The sequence below is a fragment of the Suricata suricatta genome, chromosome 3, assembly GCF_006229205.1.
Source record: "Suricata suricatta isolate VVHF042 chromosome 3, meerkat_22Aug2017_6uvM2_HiC, whole genome shotgun sequence".
Classification (NCBI taxonomy): Eukaryota; Metazoa; Chordata; class Mammalia; order Carnivora; family Herpestidae; genus Suricata; species Suricata suricatta.
The window spans coordinates 82,273,302-82,300,050 of NC_043702.1; the positions used below are offsets into that span (position 1 = coordinate 82,273,302).

General features: G+C 38.4%; 1 long non-coding RNA gene across 1 annotated transcript in view; it reads right to left on the reverse strand.

Moving 5' to 3' along the window:
• Positions 1–26,749, reverse strand: part of LOC115286516 — an 84,392-nt gene that overhangs the window by 49,213 nt on the left and 8,430 nt on the right. Inside the window, exons 3-4 of the long non-coding RNA XR_003906101.1 lie at positions 22,300–22,361; positions 18,125–18,321 (exon numbers count right to left, since the gene is read on the reverse strand). This is a non-coding gene — a long non-coding RNA (uncharacterized LOC115286516). The remainder of the gene's footprint in view (positions 1–18,124; positions 18,322–22,299; positions 22,362–26,749) is intronic.

Below are 26,749 nucleotides of genomic sequence, written 5' to 3' on the forward strand. Positions count from 1 at the left end.
CAAAATAAATAAACATTAAAAAAATTAAAGCAGCAGAATCTCTTATCACAAATTGAAAAATTGTATATATATATATTTTTTCAACTCTCCATGTCTTAAGGGAGACCTACTTTTTGTGTCTTAAGGAGCTAGTGAGGTGTACTGTGTCACAGAAAGGTCATAATAAGTGTCTATGAATGATAGTATTCATCTATCCCTTCCTTATTCCAAGACATGGACTTGCAAATATGTAGTCACATTATTAAAATTTAGAAGAGTATTGTGCTTGCCGTATTTGAAAACAGATAAGAAATTAGAGGAGAATAAATAATCACAGAATATTTTTGGAAATCAAGTCCATTTAGATTATAGCAACCTCTCTATACAGCATGTATTCAATGGGCAAGTTTCAAATGTCTATTTGTACCAGGAGCTGGGAAAACAGGTAACTAAGACTCACAACCAGATCTCACCAGATCCACAGCCTAACTGGAAGGGAACTGCCGGCACTGAGCAACCGGAAGATAAGCACAACAGTGCCCTGCATAGGGCGTCATGGCTGGATGAAGAAGCAAGTGGCAATTCATTCCTGGTGATCCAGGAAACCTTCAAGAGGAGAGGTGCTGTTTGGGGGAGGCTGGAGTCAAAGAGGCTATAAATTTAGTTTTGAAGTTCAAACATGTCCCTAATAAAGGTGTTTAAAATAAACTCATATTAGCCTAATTTGTTTATGGAATAGAACAGAGGGAATGTTTTTGAGCTATGTTTGCACAAATTTTTCCAGGAAGATGAGCTTCTATTTAATTTGGCTCTACCTAGAGTTAAATAGAAGTATTTGTACTCCTGTTTGAATCATTTGATGACTTCTCATTAGGGATTGGTAAACAGTGGTTTAATACTTTAAACACATGAGATTCAGTCCAAAATCAGATTTATGGCCATCTGGTAATTTGATTGAAAGCCACGCCTACAGCTCACAAAGCCTGAGGTGTGATACTCAGCATGTTCCACTCTTCCCGTGTTTCACCAGGTAAGGTGTAGATAGAAAAACTGCAGGTTAAAATCACAAACACAAAATAAGGCATAAATTACATGAAACCTGATGTTTGACATGCATTTTTTCTCCATTTATTACCTCTTTAATATAACTTTTGTCAACTGAACCCAGAATTAACAACTGCCCCTCACCAAATCTGTAGATTATATATTGTGCGAAACACAAAAACTCAACAGGTTGAATGTGAAATGTCTTCAGTATATATAAGTTTAATGTATATAATCAATAACTAAACAATCCTGTGTTCGCTTTGTTAGACTCTTTATTATGGGGTAGTTTTCACCTGGGTGAGTCAGTCACCTACGCATCCCACTTTGACTCAGGTTATGATCTCATAGCTCTTGAGTTCAAGACCCAGGTTGGGCTCTGTGCTGACACCTCAGAACCTGACCCTGGTTTGGATTATGTCTCCCTCTCTCTCTGTCCCTGCTCATGCTCTGTATCTCTCTGTCTCAAAAATAATAAACATTAAAAATATATATATATGGGGTAGTTCTTAATCATGTAAACATAGATATTATCACCAAATGTGATCATTTATATGAACATTTTCCAATCTTCTTGGGAACTAGCAAGTCAACAATTTTCTGCTCCCTCACATTCCTATCTGGTCACAGTGATATTACAGCTCGGTCCTTTACTCTTTCCCTATAGTATCAGGATCTTTAGCAGAAAATATGAATGTTTGCTGGCCAGACATTTAATCTGGATCGTGATTTATAGGCTCAAAAACAGTATTTGACTTTTATTGTCCCGTCTCAGAAAATGTCCAAGTCTTTCTTCAGACTTCCTTAAAGATATAATCCAGTAGTTTTACTTTTTAGGAGCCATCCAGTGTGTGTGTGTGTGTGTGTGTGTGTGTGTGTGTGTGTGTATAAAGATGTGGGATCCTCATCAAAACTAAATATGCAACAAGGTGGGATTATAAAATAGAATATTACGCAGCTGTTAAAAACCATGTTGACGACTGATAAATGATCAAAGAAATATTTAACATATATTATAAAATATCAAAAACAGATCAGACGACAGAATGTTACACATAGGATGATCCCAAGTTAATGAATACATGCATAGAGAAGACCAAAGGATGTGTTACAAAATGTTAACAGTTGCTATTTCTGGTGAGTAAAGTGATTTCATTTTCTTATTCACTTGTTTCCAAACTCCCTAACATTTCCTCAATAAACACATAATTAAAATATAAATTATATACACACAGGCAGAAGTTTGCATTTTTCTCCAGGGTTTAGTAAGTGAAGCCACTAAATGCAATCACTTCTTAAGTAGAAGGAAGCAACATTGGATATGACGCAATCACTATTTAATATTGAAAGGAAATTATTTTGAAAAAGTTAAGGTGTCATCCTGGTCAGAAAAATAAATGTTACTCAGAATCCTGACACTAACACTAAAATGTGTCTATCTCACAACAAGGCTGTCAAATGCTGACACGTCAGCTATAAAGGCCATGTCAGTTCCTGTTGGCTCAGATCCTCTTTGGGCTTGCTGTTCTAGTCAAATGTAACTCAGCTTTATAAAAACATTAAATATGAGCTCTAGCATTTCCAATACCATTTGGCCCAGCTGGACCAGGATAGGTGATCACTCGGAGCCTCACCTAGACAGTCAACCCCTGAAATTAGAAGACAGGAGTCTGACTGCCCTAAGAACGGGCAGGCCCCTTCTAGATGTAAAGTTGTTCATTCCACTGGTTTCCAGACATTCACAGTTTATGGCCCATTTGAAGCAACAATTAAGATAACTGCATACTTAAAAACTTTATTTTGCTACCTTTTATTCTCCTCACAAGTTTACTAAAGAAAGCACATTTTCATGTGAAAAAAATTAGAAGGGTACAATCCCCAAATAAAATATTGGGCTTCTCAAGAAAAATCATTTTAATTACATTGCAACAGATGTGTGACACTATACACTGAAAATATTATCCCCAAATGGGGGTGGTCCTCGGACTGGTATCTGGGAGTTCTTGAACCAGATCATGTCTAGCAATTTCTCTTAGAGGTGAAATTTCCCTCAGAGGCTAAGGTGGTTTCATTCTTGAACTGAGGAATTTACCATTAAACAAGCTGAAGCACAAAGATTCCTTTGTTCACCCAGGATTGCTATACTCCAGAGAACAATACAGGAATTGCTTTTTTGATAATCCATTTTAAATCTTTTCTGGAGGGTAAAAGGAGCATCAGAGATCTACCTCTTCTAAGAACAGTCCATTCATCATTATGAATTTTGGGTTTTTAGAAGGTTCACAATAGAACCTGTCTTATTGTAAACTCAAATTCTTGGGCACCAGGGTCCTTTCAGTCCTGCTAGAATCCTCTAGACTAGATGAGAGCCAAAACCAAGATACATGTACTGTCCCAGGACACATGAAAAACCAAGGGGCATGCGGCAAGTTTACCCTGAGGATTGACTGGTACAGATACATTTTATCTGCTTGTGGCACAGAGCAACAAATGACCAGAAAAGATAAAAGTTGCAGTTCTAACTCTCACTTCTACATCAGCAAACTCTGCTCATCTGGGACAGAAGAGATCTTTTGTCCTGATTGTCCTCATTATTTCCAAAACCACCAGATCATCCGAGAATCTTTTCTAGCCAAATCCTGATGCACTTATCCTAGTGTGTACATGATGGAGATACAAACTGATCACTCACTTTTGTTTGTCTCAAAATCATTATGTAGTAGTTTAAAGGCAATGGAAGTTTTAATAAGAACCCTGGCGTGAAATAAAGGTAAAGTAAAAGGAGATTCCCTGCAGATGGTTGTCTTCAGCTAATAAGCTTTAGGTAGTACTTAGACAAAGGTCAACATTTATAATCGTATTTTCTTCATAGTTTCTTAATCCAAATTCAAAGATAGTGGTTTCTTTTATGAATATTTTATCAGATCAGAATAAATGCAACATTTTATTTGGATTACACCACTCAGAGAAAGGGGGAAATAGAGAAAGGCCAATAAATCTTGAAGAGTTAATTATTTATACAGAGAAAATTTACTTTGTATGTTGTGACTTGTTTTATTGGTATACTGCAGTTCAATTTAGATTAAGAAGCAGAAAGATTATTGTTTCCCAACAGAGACGTATCATAAATAAATACAGCAGAGGATTTTTTTGTATTTGTACCAAACCATCCACAGATAATCAAAATAAAAGGAAAAATACATTCCTAAAATTCCTCAAGTTTAAACTCTTGAAATGGCATTTAGCTACACTTAGCACCAGAAGTTTAGTAGTGGAGCTAATCATATCAGGTCCTTTATCTAGAGGTGACGTCAGTTGAAGGGGTAGCATTGCAATCATTCCATTTTTGCTAAAATGTTTATTGGCTCTCTGGTTGATGTTAGTTTACCAAAAAAAACTGTTCCAAATACATCATCATTCTGTGGACAAGACTGTGCACTCATCTAATATGACACTTTGGTTACCAGAAAGGTCTTGTCATAATTTGAACTGTAGATCTTTAACAATCATTACTTGCAATACTGAAGTTAAAATCTCTGCTAACAGAAAATAAGAAGAAAAAAGCAAAGTTTCATTCCCTTGCATAAAGTACTCAAAAAAAATATTTATTGAATTAGATGGATGGGTGGATGTACAGATGGGTGGATGGATGGATGATTGCAAGAACAATTACGAAGCCTATCTCTGCATATGTCAATCCCACTGCCTTTGGAGATGTCCCAATTAATGCAGCTCTGTGACAATTTGTCTTGACCCCAAGAAAAGCTACAAAATTGTGACAGTTATAAAACAATGCCAGTTATGAGAATGCCCCATATGTGGGTGTTCTTTAGGGTAGAAATAAATTTATTTAGTTTAAAATGAAACTTGACCTCTAAACCTGCAAGAATTTATTCTGTCTATGGGTCTTACCTGAAATACATCCTGCTATGAATACACCTAGGAAAGATGTCCCCCGTTACTTGCAGACCTCAATTGATCTCTTAATTTCTTTCCAGATTTATAAGTCCCTGAAAATGTACCAACACTACATAATGGACTTCAGCTACATGAACTCATTTGATGCTAATAAACATCCTATACATACATGTATTAAGTCAACATGGATTTGTTTGTTAAGTACCTTCTATGTATGAATCAATGTTCCAAGAACTTAGAAGTTATTCAGTGACCAAAACAAAAATCTCTGCTCTCATACCGCTTACATTTCAGTCAGGTGAGAAAAGGGGTAAACAATAAGCCTCTTTATTTTGTTCTAAGCGTCCTTACTTTGAAGATGTAGTAACTAGTGTTCAGAGAATTAAATAACTCCAAAGAAGACATTGACAGCAAGTGACAGGTTTGAAGATTCAAACCTGGGACCCTAGCCCCAAAGCCTGTGTTTATAATAGATGATAGGTTTAGGTCATATTGCCTCCGCTCCCAGAACTGAACTAGCATGGCACCAAGTACTTGGAATTCAAAGTACACTGTCCAAGGTATGGTGTAGTTTAAGTGGCTACATGGCAGACATTGTCAGATGCCAGTCATCTTCACAGCTGCTGAATAAAGCCTAACCTGTCTGCCTCTCCATCTGTGATCCATAACATTCAACTAAGATCAAAGGCAGCCTGGCAAACTTCCTGTCGTGGTCTTTAATGCAGTTCCAGTCCAACTCCTTCCAGGCATAAGATCGGATTGGATTGTACTTCCTCCTCCCCTTCTGTTATACAGGGGCATTTGACTAGCTCTGGCCAATGTGTTGTGAATATAAGTGAACATGTCACAGGATGGAATATTTAATTTCTAATTCACTACCTCTCAGAACTATCTCTTTCTTCTCACATTAAGCCCAGAAATGTTCAAGATGGTGGTGGTCCATCAGCAAGGAGCCCTGAGTAATCACAGTGAGTAGAAACCCTCTGCTGATGTGTAACGCACAAGGAGCACAAGAGAGAATAACCCTTTGCTATTTAAGCCAATGGAACTTTGAAGATTTCTGTTACACAGAACAACCTTGCTGATCCTTCTTTCAGCTGGACACAGGCAATTCCTAAACCTTTTCCTTTTAACCACAATGATGTAGCAGTAAAGGTAAAATGAGTAAAAGTGAGTAACTGACAGTCTAGAAATTAGCCATATGATACCTGGTAGAGAAGCTACTAGAAAGTAAAGAGAAAATACATACAGAAAATTTTGAAGGAAAATAATGTTATGAGGAAAATATCTTTAAAACACTAATAAACAAGGAAAAGTGAATGCAATTAAAAAAAATAGAGAGATTCTTGTTTCTGCTATAGTCCAGGAGTTGTCACCATGTATAGTCTCACTATTAAAAGAAAAAATAATAAAGTTGAATATTTAATTCCTTGATGCATTTATTTCTTTATATTTTTCTCATCAGCTGAGCCCTTCCAAAATGCTCTGGGAGGACAAGATCTAAGTGCCTGCTGTGTTCCTGAGTGTCAAAATCTTGAATAAAATTGAAAAAAAAATGATATGACCTCTTCAACACACAGAGCCAGAGAGGAAAGCCCCCAAGAACCAAGACACCACCTGCATTTACATCTTCCAAATGAAAAGTGAAAAAGGAACAAATGTGGTCTCATTACTTTCCATCAAGGGCAAGATTCTTACCACAACAATGACTATTGCACCAGATTATCAAACACAGAATCACATTGCAACTTCTGGAAAATACAGAATATATATGTAGAATGGAACCAAAAGATCTCCACACAGGTAAACCTCACCTTGAATGACTCTGTTGTAACAGAAAAAAAGCCTATATCATGAAAGGAGGGGAATTGAATAATAGAGACAAAAGAAACTTTCTGTATTAAAGTTTTCTAAACAAAAAATTATTCTTGTCATTTGTTTTCATTTACCTTTCTGGAACTTCTTAAGCCTCATCTTTTTACATGTAAGTTGCATTTACATCTGTGTTAAAGTTTAGTCTTTGGATAGAAGAAGTCACTTTCTGGCAGGATTGTATTACTACCTGTTTTATGATACTAGGTTGAAACACTTCCATCACTCTAAATAGAAAAGAGGAAGATTATATAATAAGCCCCGTTTTATGAAAACCTAGGTCCACAGCCATAGATGAGAATAACTAAAAGTACCTAAAAGCTGGTATTTCCAAACCCTTGGGAAAACCATCCCATGTACACCAACAAGCTGCAGGTGCCATCCACATCCTGACACTGTCATCAGTTGTGATGTAGACAGTGAGTGCTTGCAGCGAGTGTCCCCACAGAACAGGCAGCATCGACAATCAAATACTGACTGATGTTAACTGGCCAAAAGGGAGAGATTGGGCTAATTTGTGGAATTATAGGAACCTTTAAATTCGACCAGATTGGTTCCCATGACCAGAGTCCACTTGAATCGATGCTTTTTTGTACATGTTTCTCAGGTAAAAGTTCCAGAGTAGATAGGACCACCTATACAAGTCATACGTCCTTATGCATACTTTTCCAATGAGGAGAAAAGCAAGACTTAGGCGAACTGCACCAGCCAAAGAATATTCAAAGATATACCTCATAGACTTTAAGTGCCCATAAAGCTGACTAGTCTATAAAAACAATCCATGTACTTGGAATTGTTAAATATCACCTTCTGGATGCGTAATGTAATACTTATGTTTTGCAGATAGTTCTTGGCTAAGTACTTGTGTCATGCTCTGCAGATAATTCTTGGCTACAATAAAAGATCAATCAGACATTTCTCTCCACAAATTAATATCAACACTTAGTTTGGTTCAATTGGACAGAATATTAATCTGATGAAATTTGTGTATCCTCAAGCTATATGGCCTGGTTATATCCACTTAGCACTGCCACAGAACATACTCCTGATCTTATACGGTTCTCTACATCCTTTCTGTAATATTCCCAGTGCCAATGTAGTAACTGACTCACCATATACAATTAATATACATCTGTTAACTGATTCAGTGTTTTTAGAACTCTATGCTACACGTTATATAGGGACCAATAGGAGAAAGCAGATAAAGGGACATGCTCACTGCACACCTATGATGCGGGAGGCTCTTTGAAGACTTTATATGTTATCTCACTTGACATGACCCTGTGGACATTATGTCCATGACACAGATGAGGAGACCAAGGCTCAGAGAGTTTAGTAACCTGAGCAGAGTTGCCAAGTTATTAAATGACATATGCTTCCTTAAACTCAGGTCTACCTGACTTCAAAGTCTATGCGCTTCCCAACGTACTACAGAGCTTAATCCCACCTATCCCCACACAACAAAACCCCTTCTCCCTTTTCCAAACCCTTGGCTATAATCTGTCAACTGTGGATCCTTGCAACAGGCACATTTGTACTACACACACTTTCACATCAGGTTTTTTCCCCCTAACTGGATGTCCTTCTTCCTCCCTAACCAGGCAAACATTACTCTCCCCTTCGAAAGCCATTTTCTACACAAAGTCTCACTTCCCCACCAGCCCCATCCTCTCTCAATGTGAATTACACAATTTAGCTTCTGCGAGCAAAAGTTAGTTTGGGGTATGTCCTTTCTTGAACTGTTTTCTAAGTAGGCGATTATTTTAATCCCGGTCACATTACAAGTTCTTGTATTTTAGGTTTGTTTACTTTTTCTTATTTCTCCAATCTTTCTCCTTAGTGCTGATATGTCATAGTATAGTACAAATGCTTCACAGTTATTGAAAATGCTAAGTCTATGCCATGCTAATTATGTCTCCATCTTCAGGAATGATATTATTTGATTGCTTTATAATAAATGAAGAGGCAATGTCATGTACAAAAATTATACTGAATTGGGAGTTAGGAGACTTTAATTGACATTCTATGTAATAAACTAGTTGTGCCATTTGGGACAAGCAATATAACTTCAATACATCTAAGTTTCTTCATCTGTAAAAGAAAGCATTAAGAGTAGATGTTACCTAAACAGAATGCTTATTCTTGTAGATTTTAAATTGTGTTTCTAGAAAGAAAAAGTCATTCTCAAAAGAAAAGTGTGGCTGTACACCTTTGCAGCTGGGGTAATCCAGATTTTTCTCCACCCAGAGACATTTCTCCCTTCAGCATCTTCCACGACATCAGTAAGGGTCAGTGGATGCAATATGGAAAATACAGACATTAACAGGAGCTCTTTTCAAATTATAGCCAGTTTCCTGAAGCAAATTTCCATCAATATACTCAGATATATTTAAAACATTTCAGTAAATGTGATTTGCTACCAAAAATCACAACGGTGTCAATTTTTCATACTCAGACTTCCACCTGTGTGCAATGTTTCAGGAGTAAAGACCTGAGTCAAAGTTAATCCCGCCTCGCCAACCATCATGCTTTTCCTTATAATGCAGCTTTTACTTAAGTCAGTCCACATATATTATGGGTAGAAGATCCCTCAAATTTTTCTAATGGAGACTTTGTCCATTTACTGTTAATCTAGGAAATACCTATGTTTGATGTAAAGTCACATGTCACAAATGAACCTTAAAACAGCATAAGCCATAACTGTGAGAAGTATAGTAACAAGTACAGTGGCGAAGAGCATTCATGACAAATCAGTTGCTTCCTTCATCTTGCTTTCTTTAATGCATTGCTACATATAGCCATCCATTCATGCATCCAATACCAAGTTCCTGAGCATCTACTGTGAATGAGCATCCAACCCAGCTGCTTAGTTTCAATTTTGTCATATTAGATGATGTGCAAGAAACTATTTTGTTTTGAGAATATACTATATAAATGTAAACAGATATGCAACTCAAAGAAAATTTAACTATAGAGGGAAAGCATAAAATTCTTTTTATCTACTTAATGAAAAGAATCCCCCCAAAAGTCAGGAAAAAAGAAGGAATACTACTCGGAATAGGAAAGACATTAATTTCATCTGCATGGGAAAAGAAAATCATGATTGATAATTTGGGTAAAATCATGTCCTCCTAAAAGACTGAAAAACATCCCATATCAACATGTATTCTATATGAAAGAAATAACCATAGTTGTTAATTTAGTTACAGCTTATCTTTATGGGTAAAAAGTAAATTTTCCAACACTCTAAAGCCATTTCCCCATCCAATATTTACTTTATGTTAAATAGCAGCCAAATGTGACTCATTAGAATTTTATTTTTTGCTGTATTATTTCCAATGCTCTATCCAATATGGACATATCTTGGTACAAATGCACTTTACAACTGATAAATTATTCAATCATTAATAGGTACAATACTGAGAAATCATGACGTTTCTTGATAGCCTCAATTAACCTGATATTTTGTCTTCAGTGAGTCAGTGTTGGAGGTCTTGATAACACCAAGTTAAAAATGTATATATTACATTATGAAAACTAATGTCTTAGGTAAGCAAAAGTTTTATTTCTTGCCTTTACTATGGCATTTAGTCTTCTGGCCTTTCATATTTTCAAATACTTTAGATAAACAGTCTTCTTAATTAAAGAGGAAAAGAAGCTCTAAAGCTCAGGACACAATGTCCCAGAGAATTAATGCCCAGAAAAATTGACTTGCATGGTACACTGGGCCCCAAACATGTCTAGAAAACAAAGAGGGACAGGAGATCTTGGAGTATCGTCTAAATGTGTTGACTTATTTTTACTCAGTTTACATATGGAGAGTTCATGGTTTTATCTTCCTCTAAACTTCACAAAGCTAATGGCAGCTCACCTGCTTCAAACATCTCCTGTATAGCAAACATTTTACAGGATACTTCACCCAAGTTAGCTAACCTCCTTTATAAAGCACCCAACAGTGCGGGTACTATCATCGTCCCATTTTATAAAAGCGAAAAACTCGGAGAGGTTGAGTGACTTGCAATCGGAGAGGTTGAGTGACTTGCAAACGGATCACCGGCTAGAATGTGGACTTAGAATTTTGAACAGTATGCAGCTGAAATTCCCAGACAGGTGTTCTGAGGGTCTCTTTTCTTCATCATGCACCTGGCTGATTGCCTTACTTGGTTAGACCACAATGCTGGAGAAACCAGGACTATATACTAGATACCCATTTGGTCAGTTTGCTTAACAAAAAAGAAGGGTTCTGCTCTAGATATGCTAGCAATGCGTTTCCTTGGTCATTCAGGGAATCAGGTGAAAACGTCCAAATGGCCCAAAATAAAGCTTTATCACTGAGAGCCAAACACTTCAAATCGAAATTATTGTTCTGACAGAAGAGAAGTAAGTATCTTGGTAAAAAAAAAAAAAAAATAGTGTGCATTCCTATGAAGACGTGTTTGCTGGGACATCGTAATTTTCAAATAAGTTTCTTTTAAGTTTAGTTGGATAAGAAATATAAATATCAACTTACTGGAATCCAAGCAGTGGCAAGTTAATAATTACATGATTAGGTCGCCTCTCTCGGACTCTGAATATGTGAAGTAAATCTAGGACTTCCACCAAGTGGATTTTTTTAGAGGAGGCACCATCCTATCAAATTATGTAAATAATTCGAAACTTCCCCTTGTGCATCCCTCCCTGCTCTTTGTAAGTCACCCAACAATTTGCAAAAATAACCACGGGAAGTGTTTTGGGTGGGCTTTTGAAGATATTTTTAGTTAAAGTGGTGGAGGTTTTAAATACAAGCATGGGAGTGTCTGCCATTTAGAGAAATCACCTGCTCACACAGTTCCATGGAGAAGGGGACTGTTTTAATGTGTGTCATTCAGCACAACATGTGGACTGCATTAACTCAGGTTAAAGCAGGTCACGCCACGTGACACAGCTGAGCCACATATAATCGCAAGCAATACAACTCGCTCGATGCAACATAAATTTAAACAGGAGTAGGTTTTTCTCCTCAAAAAGAGGCAACAGCTGCTGTAGATAACAAAGTGCCCACACTACCCCACACTGAGAGGGCTTTGTGCTTCGACACGGTCTGCGTTATATGTAGGTAGTTCAGCACAACTATATTTAGGGACATCTCTAAATATGAACAAGGAGTGTTTGGGTGCACGGAATCCATGCTCTAAGTGGGGCCGACCTCACATTTTTTTAATAACGCATTTTGTAATTTCCTCACTAGTGAATAGGTTTGTTTTTATTTTTTTAACGTTTATTCATTTTTGAGAGAGAGACAGAAACAGACAGTGAGCAGGAGAGGGGCAGAGAGAGCGGGAGAGACAGAATCTGAAGCAGGCTCAAGGCTCTGAGCTGTCAGCACAGAGCCTGATGCGGGGCCCAAACCCAGGAACTGAGAGATCATGACCTGAGCCGAGGTTGGACGCTTAACAGACTGAGCCACCCAGGCATCCCACAGTAGTGAATAATTTTAAAACCTAGTCTTCAAAATTAGAGAGTAGAGACCATTTGGGCTTAGGCAAGCTGGCTTCTGAGCCAATAGGCCAAATATTTAGTATTCTAATTTAGACTACAAATACTCTTGGCAAGGGCGGACGTTAAGAAGGGTCAGAAATAAAGGGAAGAGCATTGAATTATGATAAAACTAAAAGTGGAGAGATGGCATTGCTGAGTGCCACAACAGTTAAGTTCCAACAAAGGTCAGTATATCTGGTATCACTGGCAAGCCTTATAGGACTGAGAACAGAGGGAGATTGGGGTTTTTTGTCTACTCCTTCCTCCTTGGAATAGAGTGTAATCTTGTGATTTGAATTACCTTGACTTTGGATGCCACTTTTGATGTGCAAATTTATCTTCTCCCTTAAGCCTCCTAGGAACCCTCTGAGTAGGAAGAAAACAAATCTCTTCCAGAAAAGCCCACCCGGCACTAGTCCCTCCCGGCACGACAGCACACTCCTGGCCAGGCAACACTTCCACGTGTGTCCGTCCAGCTATAATGAACCATGTGCCGCTTATAAATCTATTTGAAGCACGCAAGTCGCAAAAGAACATAAAGACATTTTTGCAACATCTCTTGTATTCATCAATAAATAAGATTCTGTTTCACTGAACGAACCTTTGGACAGTATAAAAACAAGGTACATAGCTCATGAAAGAGGTGAAATTTCAGCTTCAGAAACAATCTTTGGGCTAAAACAAGTGTAATATCACTCAATTCTATAGGGCAGAGAGTGGGTCTTAAAAATAACATCGGCTGCTTAGTTTGTGCTAAGCAGATTACCTTACTACAATCAATTTCATCCGCATGAGAAATTAGAATAGCAACAAGAAAAGCACGTACAGGCTAAGAAATTCACCCCAATCTAGTCAGGATGTGGCAGAACAAGAATTCAAACCCAAATCTTGTTGGTAACAAAACCAAATCTGCCAACCAAACACCCTCCCTTTCACTGACCTCTCTAACCTCACCCACAATGAGAACTCTCTCTCTCCATGCTCAGGCTAAATATATTTTCCTTGGAACTCGCATTTAGTCTTCAAGTTCCTTAAAGTGAACATATCATATTTCAACATTTTCAAAACTGAAACTTCTTATGGCCAAAGACTTTATAAATTATTGCTTTTTACCCTTTGCATACCTACCCGTATGTTTGGCACAAAATAGGTGCATGATGTTTGCCGCATTTAAATGTGCCCTCATCTGTGTGTACTTAACTGTCCCCACTCAGGTCTGACAGTATCAGGGAGGCAGTTGGAGTTTGGGAAATAGGACTAGATGTACAGATGCTTCAGCTGTGCCTCACATTGGTTGTGTGACATTGAGTAATTCATTATCTCGTTCCTCTGAACTTTGCTTTCCTCATCTGTAAAATTAGGATATACAAAATCTATTTCACAAAGGTGAAACACTGACACATTTTTCTTTCGATCTTTTTGTACCCTACACGAAAGGAAGGAAAACTTCATTTACAAACTCCTATGCCTCTGCTGCTCTGAAATTAGCAAGATTTTCTGGGTTTAGGTATCGTTCATGGATTCCTACCATGCCTCGTTTGTGCAGGCATTCTTCTGGAGGGCCGTTACACAACAGTGAGCCAAAACATTCAGTGTCTGCTGTCACAGTAGTCATTATCTAATGGAAGGTCACATGTTGCATCCGAATATCATTCTCTTTTAACACTTTCATTATTAAAATATATCTACGGTTTCAACTTTTATTAAGGGAACTTTCAAGAGTCAATTTACTACTCATCAGATCTGTGATCCTAATAATTGAAATTTCTTATAAAGTAACAAGAGTAAAACTTATACATGACACCAGAAGTACAGTTGCCCACACATTTCTGAAATATTACTAGTCATGGGTAGAGCACTTGGGAATTCCAGAGGCTGCCATAGAATCGTAGAAATTTTTTCCGTGTGAATATTTGTGCTCAAAACATCCCCAGAATAGGTACAGTACAGCAACACTGATCCTACTTTACAAGATAAAAAAACCCGACTGCTGTGGACAAGCTGGCTTTGGTCATCTCTGTGATATTGTTTGAGGTAATATGAAAATAAAGAGAAACAATCTAACACATGAGACGGTACAATATAGTAAATATTACAGAATATTGCATGCTCAACAGAAAAGATTCTGCATCATTATCTGCAGACTCTGTCGTGCTAAATATGACATCTATACCAATAAGTCTCCTAAACCTGGCATTATCTTGGAAATGTGCACATGCTAACACACATCTCCATTTTGTAGAACTATACTTCTGTTTACTTTTATTTCTCATAAAAGAGAGGCGATGTGTTTAACCATAATAATTCCATAACAGTTGATTAAAAGGAAATGCAAAGAATGGATTTTTCGTACGAAAGGAAGGGGTTATTGGCAATGGATTTCAACAGATTCCCTGGCTGGCTAAAGATATCTGGTCCTGGGCAGCGGAGTAGGTAAACCTTCCGTGGCAAACTTTCAAGGACCCGTCATTCATGGCTGTGCTCCCTCTTGTCCTCCCTTCTTTTAAAACGCCAGTCGTGTATGGGTGACTCACGTGTTTTTCTCTGCCAGTGCTTGCTCAAGCAGACAGTTTACTAATTTGTAGCTCGGTAAACCTTTCACTGCACTGCGCACCTTGAGGTTAGCACATCTCTAATCATTATTTGATAACAGAAATCTGCAAGCATCACATCCCTAGTAACAAGAACATTGTATCTTAGCAACCAGCCTTGATATTCAAACAATTTCATTAAAGCGTAGCACCTCTTAGCAGGTGGGTGAGTGCGGGTGTTGATAAACATTTATAACATGATCAGCCATTGTGTTTGCCAACACTGTAATCAGCATGACAAATTTATGAATTTGTTTACAAGCTCCTAGATAGCCAATCCATGTAGGTAAGTTACATTTCAGACTCGTTAGGGTATCCAGATGTCAGATCTTTATTTGAAATGGAGAGTTTCTTTAGAAACCTATCAAATGAAGAGATTGCCAAGTTCCTTTCAGTACAGAGACATCATTAGTATTTCCATTGTGGTTTAATCTTCAAATAGTAGAGTTGAATTTAAATGCTCCAGGAGCAAGATCTAAATGGGAACCTCAGCTACAGCGAGATTCATTAGAATCATGTGATGAAGAAAGTGCAGTTTGAAGTTTTTTCTTCTCCAGATGGACAGAGCTAGCTGATACATCTTTTGTGCCCAAGGATGTATTACATGAATGGCTTAAAGAAAACAACTGTGGTGAAACTCCCCTTTTGAAAAAGAAGTGAACTTTTCAGGGAATAATTTACTTTTTTTTCACATATTATGAACGTACTTAGATAGACATTCATTTAAGGGACTACTGCATGGGTTCGAACATGAACAGCCTTTTCTCAGTTTTTAATTTAATCTACTACCTCCCTACAGGATCTAGATTTGCACAACATTTAATATTCCATTTTAGAAAGATTTTAAATCCTTTTCCCTAATGAATGATCAGGAAACTATATACATATTTCTTTAAGTCTCCGCCAGCCCCATGATCTTCAAAACTGAAAAGTTTTGTAATTTGGAAAGTACTACCAGAGCACATCTCTTCCTGAATTATATAACAAAGCTCCTAATTTGACTATAAGATCTCAAACCTGCGACCATTCAAGTGTTACCAAGTATAAAGGTTCACTAAGGCATGCACTGGCAAACAGGTAGAAGAAAAACAAGGACTTCTCTGCTTTCTGAAGTTTGAACCTTGAACCTGCAGCACTCAGTTACAACAGGGCCCCTCGGCTCCTCATCCCTGAACAAGCTATTAATCTACCTGAAATAGGTGAACCTCGGTGAAGCATTATCAAATAGGTAACAAGCTCCCTTTCAAATTAAAACCAGCCATGATGAAAAACAAGTTTGTTGACCTAGCTTGTTCACCATGAACCATGACACGTCTGTTAATAACTACCACCTGGGTAACTCCAAGCTTCAACAACCAGCATTACAATGTTCAAAAGATTTGGAGACAAAAGTATATATTACAGCCTGCAAGACCAACAACTCTACATTCAAATGTTGGTAAAAAAAAAAAAAACCCATTAGGAAGAAAGAAAGAACTAAAAACGTCAAAAGTTGTAGTTAGAAAGGATCATGATCTGGGGATTACTGTAAAGCAAAGATGACAAAAATCCTCTGAATCTGTGTGGATGATACCAGGGGGGGTGGGGAACAGTGTGAGGGAAGTCGGAAGGTGGGGGGAATACGGCAGTGTTGGCCACACACAGCAGGTACACTGTTATACTTAATAATTTAACAATTATTTCTAATTTCCTGACACTTTCCAATGTCCATTTCTTGAATTTTGACCATGTGTACAGAACTAACTTTGGTCGGAGAGAAGAAAATAAGTCAGTCTCCCAGGAGGGATGCAGCGAGGGCCACGGTGGTGACTGAAATAGAAACCCGTTTACATTTTGGTCTAGTCTTTAAACCTTTTTACACAACTACTTGCAACTTGCCAATTATGTATCAGCTCTGTGTATTTCTAATCTAGCTTGCCTTAAAACCTTGTCATTTCTCATGAGGATTTTCTATGTGAAGTTTGGGGCAAGAATCACTGTGTGTGTGATTTTGTGTATGTGTAACTGAGTGTGGGTATGAGTGAGTAAGGGTGCGTGTGAGAGTATGTTGCTTGTTTTTTTTCACTTACTGAAGTCACCAGATAATTCTGCATATTTTTATGAGAGTGCTATCAAAATCCACAGCCTCAGTTTGATGGACTACTTCCTACATGGTAGATCTGTGGCCACTAAAATGCTGGATTTCTAAAAATATATCATTGAACAGGAACAGAAGTAAGTTCCTGAAGTAAGAAAGGCCTTCTTTTATAGCATTTTGCATTCAGGACAGTGTTGTATGTTACGGACTATCTTTCAGTTAAACAAAAAATATAGATACATCAACATCTCATCTCCAATTACACCAGCTAGTAAAAGACCCTTTCAAGCTGCCTCTCCTTGTCTGTGCCTGACAGCTTAGAAACACTGCACACCTGAGAGGCAGTTGCCTCTAGCCTTGGGCACAAACGTCAAGGAAAAACCTCAAGTTTTATGTAACCACCATAAGGTGGTATATACTCTCTAGATAGTATTCATCTAATATGATGTCAAGCACATTTTGTTACTCTGGCTATTCAGACAGAAGGTTGCTGCTAAAATAATTTAGACTAAAATGTCATTGACCATATTAAAGCTCAGGAAGTCTGTGAAAGGAAACATGTAAGAAGTGTGATTTTCTAATGAATTCAGACACCAGCGTAAACCAGGACTGCTGAGGCCCTGCAAAGGGAGCACCTTCCGCAAGAAACCCCTGGGGACCTTAGTGTTTGCAAAGTCTACGGACTGAGAATTCCACGGAGTTCACAGTGCTTGGTATTTGTGTAGTTTTTTTTCATCTGAAGGTATCAAGGTGTGGGATAAATATTAACTCACAGATTTGGTCAGTTTGGTAGCACTTGGAGTTTGTAAACTCAGACTTGAAGTCAGAATTACTCCCTCATACCGTTTTACTTCATTCTAGGAAAAGAGTAAGTCTTACTTTTCCATACAAAGTTTGAGTATGGATACAAAGACAAAACACTCATGAAGCTCACATTTCTAGCCCCCTGCTTCTCACGCAGAAACCGTGACCACTGTTTTAGATAGAAAACAAAATCCAAGTGGGGGGAGGGGTGAAATAAGCGAAGGAGATCAAGAGGTACAAACTTCAGGTAGAAAAGAAATACGTCACAGGAATGAAAAGTACAATAGAGCGAATACAGACCACACCGTTCACAGCCACATACCTGAGGTAACAGCCCAGGCAACGTTGGTTGGTAGGTAAGCCTTGTAAACAGGATGAACGGCCGTGCAACGAATGTTTCCACCACAATCTGTCGTTGGTCATAGCAAGCACCTGGATCTTGCTAAATATCGTCCCTGAAATGAAATCCTTAAGAGATTTCCCAGGGACGCAGCAGGAAGGCCTCATCATGGAGATTATCTGCAGTGTAATCCAAAAATGGTTTTTGAATTTACAAAATAAAATTCTGCTCCCCTAGAACACTCATTTCTTCCGCATGCCGTAATGGTTTTCAAAGTGTAAATAGGTTGGTGGGATTATAGGTTATTAGACTCTAGGTTATGAATTACTTGTTATAATTACTTCTCATATGCATTATAGAATCCTTCAGATTTTCAGAGAGCTTATGGGCAAGAAATACGTATAAAATAATATTGTGCGACTTCTCTTTAGAGGCTTCTGGATCATCAGTAAGATTATCCTCCATCAGGACTCAGACCTCATTGCTCTAGAGTCACAGCTGTAACTAAACAAGGAGCCACGTCACTGCCTAATCTTTGCTACTCGCGGTGCAATCCGTGTATCAGCTGCACTGACTGACATCACCTAGGTGCTTGTTAGAACCCCAGGCTCTCAGACCCCAGTCCAGGCTTCCCGCGCTAGTGCTCGCCCTTTAACGAGGTCCTAGATGATTCTTATGAACACTAAAATTTGAGAAACACTGAGCTAACAGCTAACAAATAAATGTATATAAAGCACAGAATGTCCTTCTGAATTCTAAGCACTATTATAGGAGATGAAATACATTTACCCACACATTAACCCACACAATAAACTCACAAGGTAAGTATAAAGACCAAGTTTTATAGACATAGGTAGAAGCCTAGCTTCACTTATATAGGAGAGATGCTCAAAATGGTATTATGAGCGGACTCGTTTTCCTTTCTGACACTCCACTAATGGGCACACAAAGGTTCTTTAGGAAAACTCTGTGGACAGCCATGGTGACCTTGGTCTGTGTCATTTCTCACTTAAAACCTTCCATTCCCGGGGGGAATACAACTGACTGACAAACCAGGCCAGGTACTCATCCCAGAATTCTGGAGAAGGATACTTTTGGGGAAACTGCGAGCTCCACACAGAGCAGATGAATTTCCCATCTCAGCTTTCTTTTCCTGACAAGGTGTGCCCTACCTTGAAATTTGAGACCACCAACCTATTCTTTTTTTAAAAATTTCTTTGCATTACTAAGGATATTGAATAACTAGGAAGTGGGATGTTTTGGTCTGTTATTCCTGGTAATGGTCCAAGATTAAAATAATTTCAGAAATAAAACTAAAATAAACCTTATGACTCCAGCACAACAGAGATAGAGACAGAGAGACAGAGAGAGGGAGGATGGACAGACAGAAGGAAGGAAGAAAGGAAGGAAGGAAAGAAAAGGAAAATTCCGAATCAGATTGTCTTTAAAAAAATTAAAGCCATCACCTTTAACAGTGAATGAAGAAAAGAAAAGTGCTCCATATGTGGGGCATCTGGGTGGCTCAGTCTGTTAAGTGTCCAACTTGGGCTCAGGTCATCATCTCACAGGTCATGAGTTCAAGTCCCATATTGGGCTCTGCACTGACTGTGCAGAGCTTGCTTGGGATTCTTTCTCTCTCTCCCTCTCTTTCTCTCAAAATAAATAAATAAAGAAACTTTTTTAAAAAGAGTCTTTTATTCTTTTGCTCACTTGGTTTCTTAAATTCCATATACGAGTGAAATCATACGGTATGTGTCTTTTTCTGACTGACATTTCAATTAGCATAACACCCTCTAGCTTCATTCATGTTGTTGCAAATAGCAAGGTTTAATTTTTTTTGTGGCTGAAAAATATTCCATTGCAGATATGTACAACTTCTTATTTATCTATTCATCTATCAGTGGACACTTGGACTGCTTCCATAGTTCAGCTATTGTAAATAATGTGACTATTAAACATCAGGGTGCATGTATCCCTTTGAATTAGTGATTTTATATTTTGGTAATAAATTCCCAGTAGTGCAATTCCTGGACTGTTGGATTCTATTTTTAACTTTCTGAGGAAACTCCATACTGTTTTCCACAGTGGCTGCACCAATTTGCATTCCACCAACAGTACACAAAAGTTCCGTTTTCTTCACATCCTCACCAACACTTGCTGTTTCTTGTGGGTTTTTTTTTTTTTTTATTTTAGCCATTCTAACAGGTGGGAGGCAATATCTCACAGTAGTTTTGATTTGTATTTCCCTGATAATGAGTAACACTGAGCATCTTTTTGTGTCTGTTGGCCATCTGTGTATCTTCTTTGGAGAAATGCCTGTTCATGTCTTCTGCACATTTTTTAACTGATCTATTTGTTTTTGCGGTACTGAGTTGTATCAGTTCTTTACATATTTTGGGTTCTAACCATTTACTGGATATGTCATTTGCAAATATCTTTTCCCTTTCAGTAGGTTGTCTTTTCTGGTGAATTTCTTAATAGTATATTCTTTCTCTAGCTTGCTTTATTATAAGTATATAGTATGTAATACATATATCATAAAGGGCATGTGTTAATTAACTTTTTATGTTATTGATAAGGCTTCCACTCAACATTAGGCTATTAGTAATTAAGTTTTTGGAGAGTCAAAAGTTTTACACAGATTTCCCACTGCCCAGGGCATGGATACCCCTAACCCCCTGAGTTGTTAAATGGTCAACTTCTTTTTTTCCCTCTTATTTGATATAAGCCATTTGCTATGGGATTTATCCAATTAAAACAATGACTGGAATCTGTTCTTTGAGGATTTCCACTCTTGCATTTATTCTACTAACATAATAATCACAAATGGAAAATTTATTACCTAGGATACAAATACTGAAAGTCTCTCACTTTTTAGAATGGGCATTATCAATACAATGGCAAATCTAATCTTTGTGTTTCTCTCTATAACACTGGACATCATTCTAGACCCCCCTGTAAAGATCATTATATTGTTTTGATCGATAAATAACAAAAGGTATAAACACTCAGCAATTTCCTCACTTATCTTTAGGCTACTATTTATCAACATTTTGTCTGTTGCCCTAAAGCAACCATGAAGTATATGGAGAAAGATTCACTGCCACATATTTTATGCTTCAGTGTTTTATTCTTGTATTTAAACTGTGAAAATTTTCTTCATATCATAATAATTTCAAGATTTGAAGCAAAAATTTTCCATCTTGATTTTCATTTTGTGCCCATTCTAACTTTCAGATTAAACTCTAAGCATCAACCATGATTACTGCTGACATCTTTGTATCAATGAGCCTCTGATATTTTTATGCAAAGCCTGAAAACTTCTCCCAGGGTGTCATTAAATTAGGCAAGGTTGGTTTTCCTCTGTGCTTACTAACTGAAGCACATAGTCTCTGATCTTAGAAGTTTATGCCTGGCTAGGCAGTCATGCCCAGTTTTTACAATTCATCATTCATTGTAATGTCTTTTTTTTTCATCTCAATAAAAATAGTCTGTCACTTTCACATGAATATTCTTTACCTGGATAAACAGAAGAAAAATAACACTTGTTTCAAATTAATTTCTTGCTTTTCCCTCAGTGCAGTGCATCTAAAGAAGCAAAACTTATTGAATTAAATTTAATGACATAATAAATTCTTCCTTTCCGACAATACTGTGGTTTAATTCACAAGTGCACTTTAAGCTTTTGCCTTTAGCATCTGATGGGTCATTAGTCTGTATGTAATCCAGCAGCTGGACTCCTCAGAGTCTAAACTCCATCAGTAAGCACCAAATCAGTAGTTTCTGAAATATGACTTGTAGGTCAAGTGTCCTGAAAAAGAGTGCCTTGGGCATCCCAGATGGAGAATAGGGCATGACAAGCAACAAACTAGGACAGAATTTGATGCCGACACTCACTAAAAACTCCATTCATCCTAACTCACTAAACAACTCTTCTCCAAATGACTTGACTTTTACTTTTGATGTTTCTATCCAGTAGGTCATACAATGAAAGTGGCTGCTACGTGCCAATAGGCTTAACATACATGTCATCAAGTTGAACATATTCTAATCACATTTTGCCCCAAGAATCTTTGTCTAATATCACAAAACCATCCATGGAATAGCTATCAGTCATCTCAGACCAAAACAAGCTAATTACCACACATTAACCTTACATTGGGAAAATGCTCTCTGCTGGGTCAAATAGTCCTTCTTTTCATCAGAGCATCTTCTCTTACTGAAAAATAGAAATACAGATCCCATTAACATTTTTCCAGAATTTCACATAAGATTTGGGGGAACCATTTTTCCACCCTAACTTTAATAGCTGAAATAGCCAATCTATCCAATCTACTGTAGTTCTGCCAAAGTGTTGCATTCGTTTATTCATTCAGATGGTGCTAGATACTGGGAAAATGTCCCTGCCATCAAGAGTTAAGCAGGTTGTTTTGGATAAGTAATGGATAGTGTATTTTAGACTGCTGCTACAGCAGCATCACCGTCATCCTCTTCATCCCATCATATCCTCATCATTATGACCATCTTATGTTTAACTTCTTTAAGCAAAGAATTTAACATAAAACAAGACTGGACACTAGATACACATGAGACCTGACATTATACATGGAGCAATGGGGAAAAAAAATCCACCCTCCTCCCAAATGGAATTTTCAATATTCTAAAAAAGCATGTTGTCTCATTTTGTCATGATAATGAAGTTTTTAGAGGAACCTGGGAGAAAGACTAGACCCAATAGTTGAATTAAATCACTTTATTTAGAAATTTTAAAGCCAGCATCTAAAATTGCGTATTGTCCAAATCCCTATAAGCAGACAAACAGTTAGGCCACAATAGCAGGAAAAATAGAGAGGACTTGGATCCTGAAAGGAAGGCAACTGCTGAGAGAATGAGAAGGGAGAAAGAAAAACAGGGAGTCTGTTATAGAAGTGGGCAAAGACAGAAGCAGGAGGGCAGAGGAAGCAAGAACGGAAGAGCAAAAGGAGAAGAGAAATTGAAGAGTGGGTAGGAGGAAGAGCAAATGAGAAGAGGATTGAACTAGGGCTCATACACCTAAACCCATGAAATTAACATTGAAAATAATCCAGTGTCTGCTTACAGAGAGAAGAAGGGGTTGGATCAAGTGACAGGGGTTCATACATGAGAAAGCCAACTGACCTGTTATGGTAGGCAGCTTGTAAAATGGCTTCTGCCCCCTGATTTTCACTTTCTGTATAATCCCCTCCCACTGGTAGTGGGCTAGACCTCCTGACTCACTTCTAATGGACAGAACACAGTGTAAGTGACTAGATAGCACTTACAAGATTACGTTAGGAAAAAAAGCTCTGGCTTCCACCTTATCTGTCCTTTCTTACTCTCTGTCATCTGCCCACTCTGAGGGACATCAGCTGCCATGTTGTGAGCTGCCCTATGGAAAGGACCATATGATATGGGACTGAGGATGGCTTCTGGCCAACAACTAGTAAGGAAATGGGGTCCTCAGTCCAACAGCCCCCCAGGAACCAAACCCTGCCAACAACTACCTAAGTGAGTTTAGAAGTTAATCCTCCCTCAACTGAGCTTTTAGATGAGACTCCAACTCTGGCTAACGCCTGGATTGTAGCTTTAAGAAGTCTTTGAGGCAGAAGCACTACTCAAACTTCCCTCAGATTCTGCATCCACAGAAACTGTGAGATAATAAATATTTATTATTTTAAGCTGCTATGTTTTAAGATAATTTATTACACATCAATGGATAACCAATAGACACATTTAATATGAATTTGACCACATTGTCCCAGATTAACTCGAGATTAGTGGGTGGATCGCTCAGGCAGCCCAAATAGATTTAATAACAGAATTATGAAGTTCCAGCCTATGATAAACTTAAGAACATGGTTTAACCACCTCACGCCAGTCAGAGTGGCTAAAATGAACAAATCAAGAGACTATAGATGCTGGTGAGGGTGTGGAGTGACCGGCACCCTCCTGCACTGTTGGTGGCAATGTAAACTGGTGCAGCCACTCTGGAAAACAGTGTGGAGGTTCCTCAAAAAACTATCCATAGAACTCCCTTATGACCCAGCAATAGCACTGCTAGGGATTTACCCAAGGGATACAGAAGTGCTGATGCATAGGGGCACATGTACCCCAGTGTTCATAGCAGCACTGTCAACAATAGCCAAATCATGGAAAGAGCCTAAATGTCCATCACCTGATGAATGGATCAAGATGATATGGTATATATACACAATGGAGTAGTACACGGCAATGAGAAAGAATGAAATCTGGCCATTTGTAGCAAAGCGGATGGACCTTGAGGGTGTCATGCTAAGCGAAATAAGTCAGGCAGAGAAGGACAGATACCATATATTTGCATTCATAGGTCTAACAGGAAAATAGGAGAAACCTAATGGAGGACCAGGGAGAGGGGAAGAGGGAAAGACAGTTGGGGAGAGAGAGGGAGGAGACTATTAAATACTGAAAACAAACTGAGGGTTGAAGGGGAAGGGGGAGGGGGGGGAAAGAGGTGGTGGTGATGGAGGAGGGCACCTGTGGGGAAGAGCACTGGGTGTCGTACGGAAACCAATTTGACAATAAACTATTTAAAAATAAATAAATAAATAAATAAATAAGAACATGATTTAAATTAATTAGCTAATCTCACTCACGTTTCAGATACCTGGATTTGAGCACCAGCTATAAGCCAGGCACTTACTACCTCAGAGATAATGGCCACCTCATTTAACCTCTCTAAGACACAGTCTTCACAAATGGAAAATGGGGCTAATAATTATCCCTGCTTGTCATGCCTGTCGTGAGATTGACTTTAGTTCATGTAACTGAAACTACTTTGGAAATTATAAAGTTAGCCATAATATAAGTACTTAGAAGACTACTGCAGTCCCATTCAAGGAATTTTTCTGGGTTAATAACATTTTAAATATTTTCAAATCCTTAAGAAGTATTTCCTCTTTTTTTTATGAGGCAAAAGATAGTATCTCTATAGTTCTTAAGCTTTGCCACAACTGAAAATATCTTAAGTTTTCATTCTGTGTTTTTCCAAATACATATCCAGATCCCTCTTAAAACTGATCATTTCCTATATATTGAATATTTGATCAAATAATTCTAAAATTTTTCTTTATTTTTTAAATGTTTTTCAATTTTTATTTTATTTTGGGGTGGGGGGAGAGAGACAGAGTACTAGCGGAGAAGGGGCAGTGGGAGAAGGAAACACAGTAGCGGAAGCAGACTCCAGGCTCTGAGCTGTCAGCACAGAGCCCGACCCGGGGCCTGAACTCACAAACGAACAAATCATGACCTGAGCCAAAATCGGATGCTTAACTGACTGAGCCACCCAGGCACCCCTCCCCTCTTTATTTTGAAAGGTGTATGTCTTAGGCTACTTCTCTAGAAACAGACTGAGATACAAATTCTTGTTCAAAAGATTTTTTTTTTTTGAGGAGCATTTGAAGGAGAAGAAGAGGGAAGAAAGAGGGTAAGAACTTAGACAAGCTCGGCCAGACGCCACGGAGAAGCTCTGGAGCATAAAGCTCAATCCAGCATTGGGTCCACCTTGAGGCTGAGGAGCTGGCCTTTACAAGCTTCCTCCTTTCTGGGCAGTCATCGGCCAGAGGGCTCTTCTCCAGAGAAGGGGACAGCCCTGAGTTTACCGGCCACACTCAAACAGCCAGGAGAGCACACGGCAGTCACTGAAGAGGACCTAGGTAGGGTTCCAACAGCATCCCTCACAGACTACATATAGCATGCTTTCTTATGGTGTTTTATCCTCATTTCTGCAAATAAGTCTTGATAGGCTACACTTTTCAGCAACAACCACTTTTATACCAGCTGTGTTAAATGAGACAAAAGAGGAATGGCAGTGTCAAAAAATAAAGATTTGTCTCTAATCAGAGTTGTAAAACTTAATTTAGCTCAGATTAAAAAAGAAAGGGAGTCACCGGGAGATCTTTTTTCTCCTAAAATACAGACCATTAAGAAATATATATAAGAGATACTTAAGCAAGGTTGAGGCGAGGAGGGGACCTGGGGACTGATGATTGCTGAACAAGCCCAAGTGGGAGAAGAGTCCCGGGAGATGGATGAGAGGAGAAGGGAGAGAAGGTGAAAGGTTTGAACTCATCTCCCTGAGAAAAGCAAAGGCAAAAAAAAGTCTATGCCAGTGCCCATGAAGGGAGGGCAGGGGAGGGGAGAAAAGGAGAGGAAGGAATGATGACTCCAAAGAGAAGCTATTTCCACCAGTTTGGAATCACGGATGTGTTCTAATTACCTCTCCTGCCTAAGCACACCGCCATCCAGCTTTCCCCTGTTTCTCCAATCTGACATGGCCCCCTCTTTTCCTTATAAACTGTTTACATTTGAAACGCTCAATCATGAAACAGAAGATGGTAAAACTTCTGTTTACCCAATGGTTATTACTCACACTTGAGCTGAAGCTTCCTGAAATATTATTGCTCTTGGTTGCATTTTGGGGGGTATTTGTCGGAAAATGTATTTTGACAACAGTTGCCTAGAAGAAAGTCTCGAGCTTCAGAATGCATGAGAGGATTTAAGGAGGGACGCAAACGAGAAAGTGAAGTCTGGGGTTTATACGCCGTACAGGGC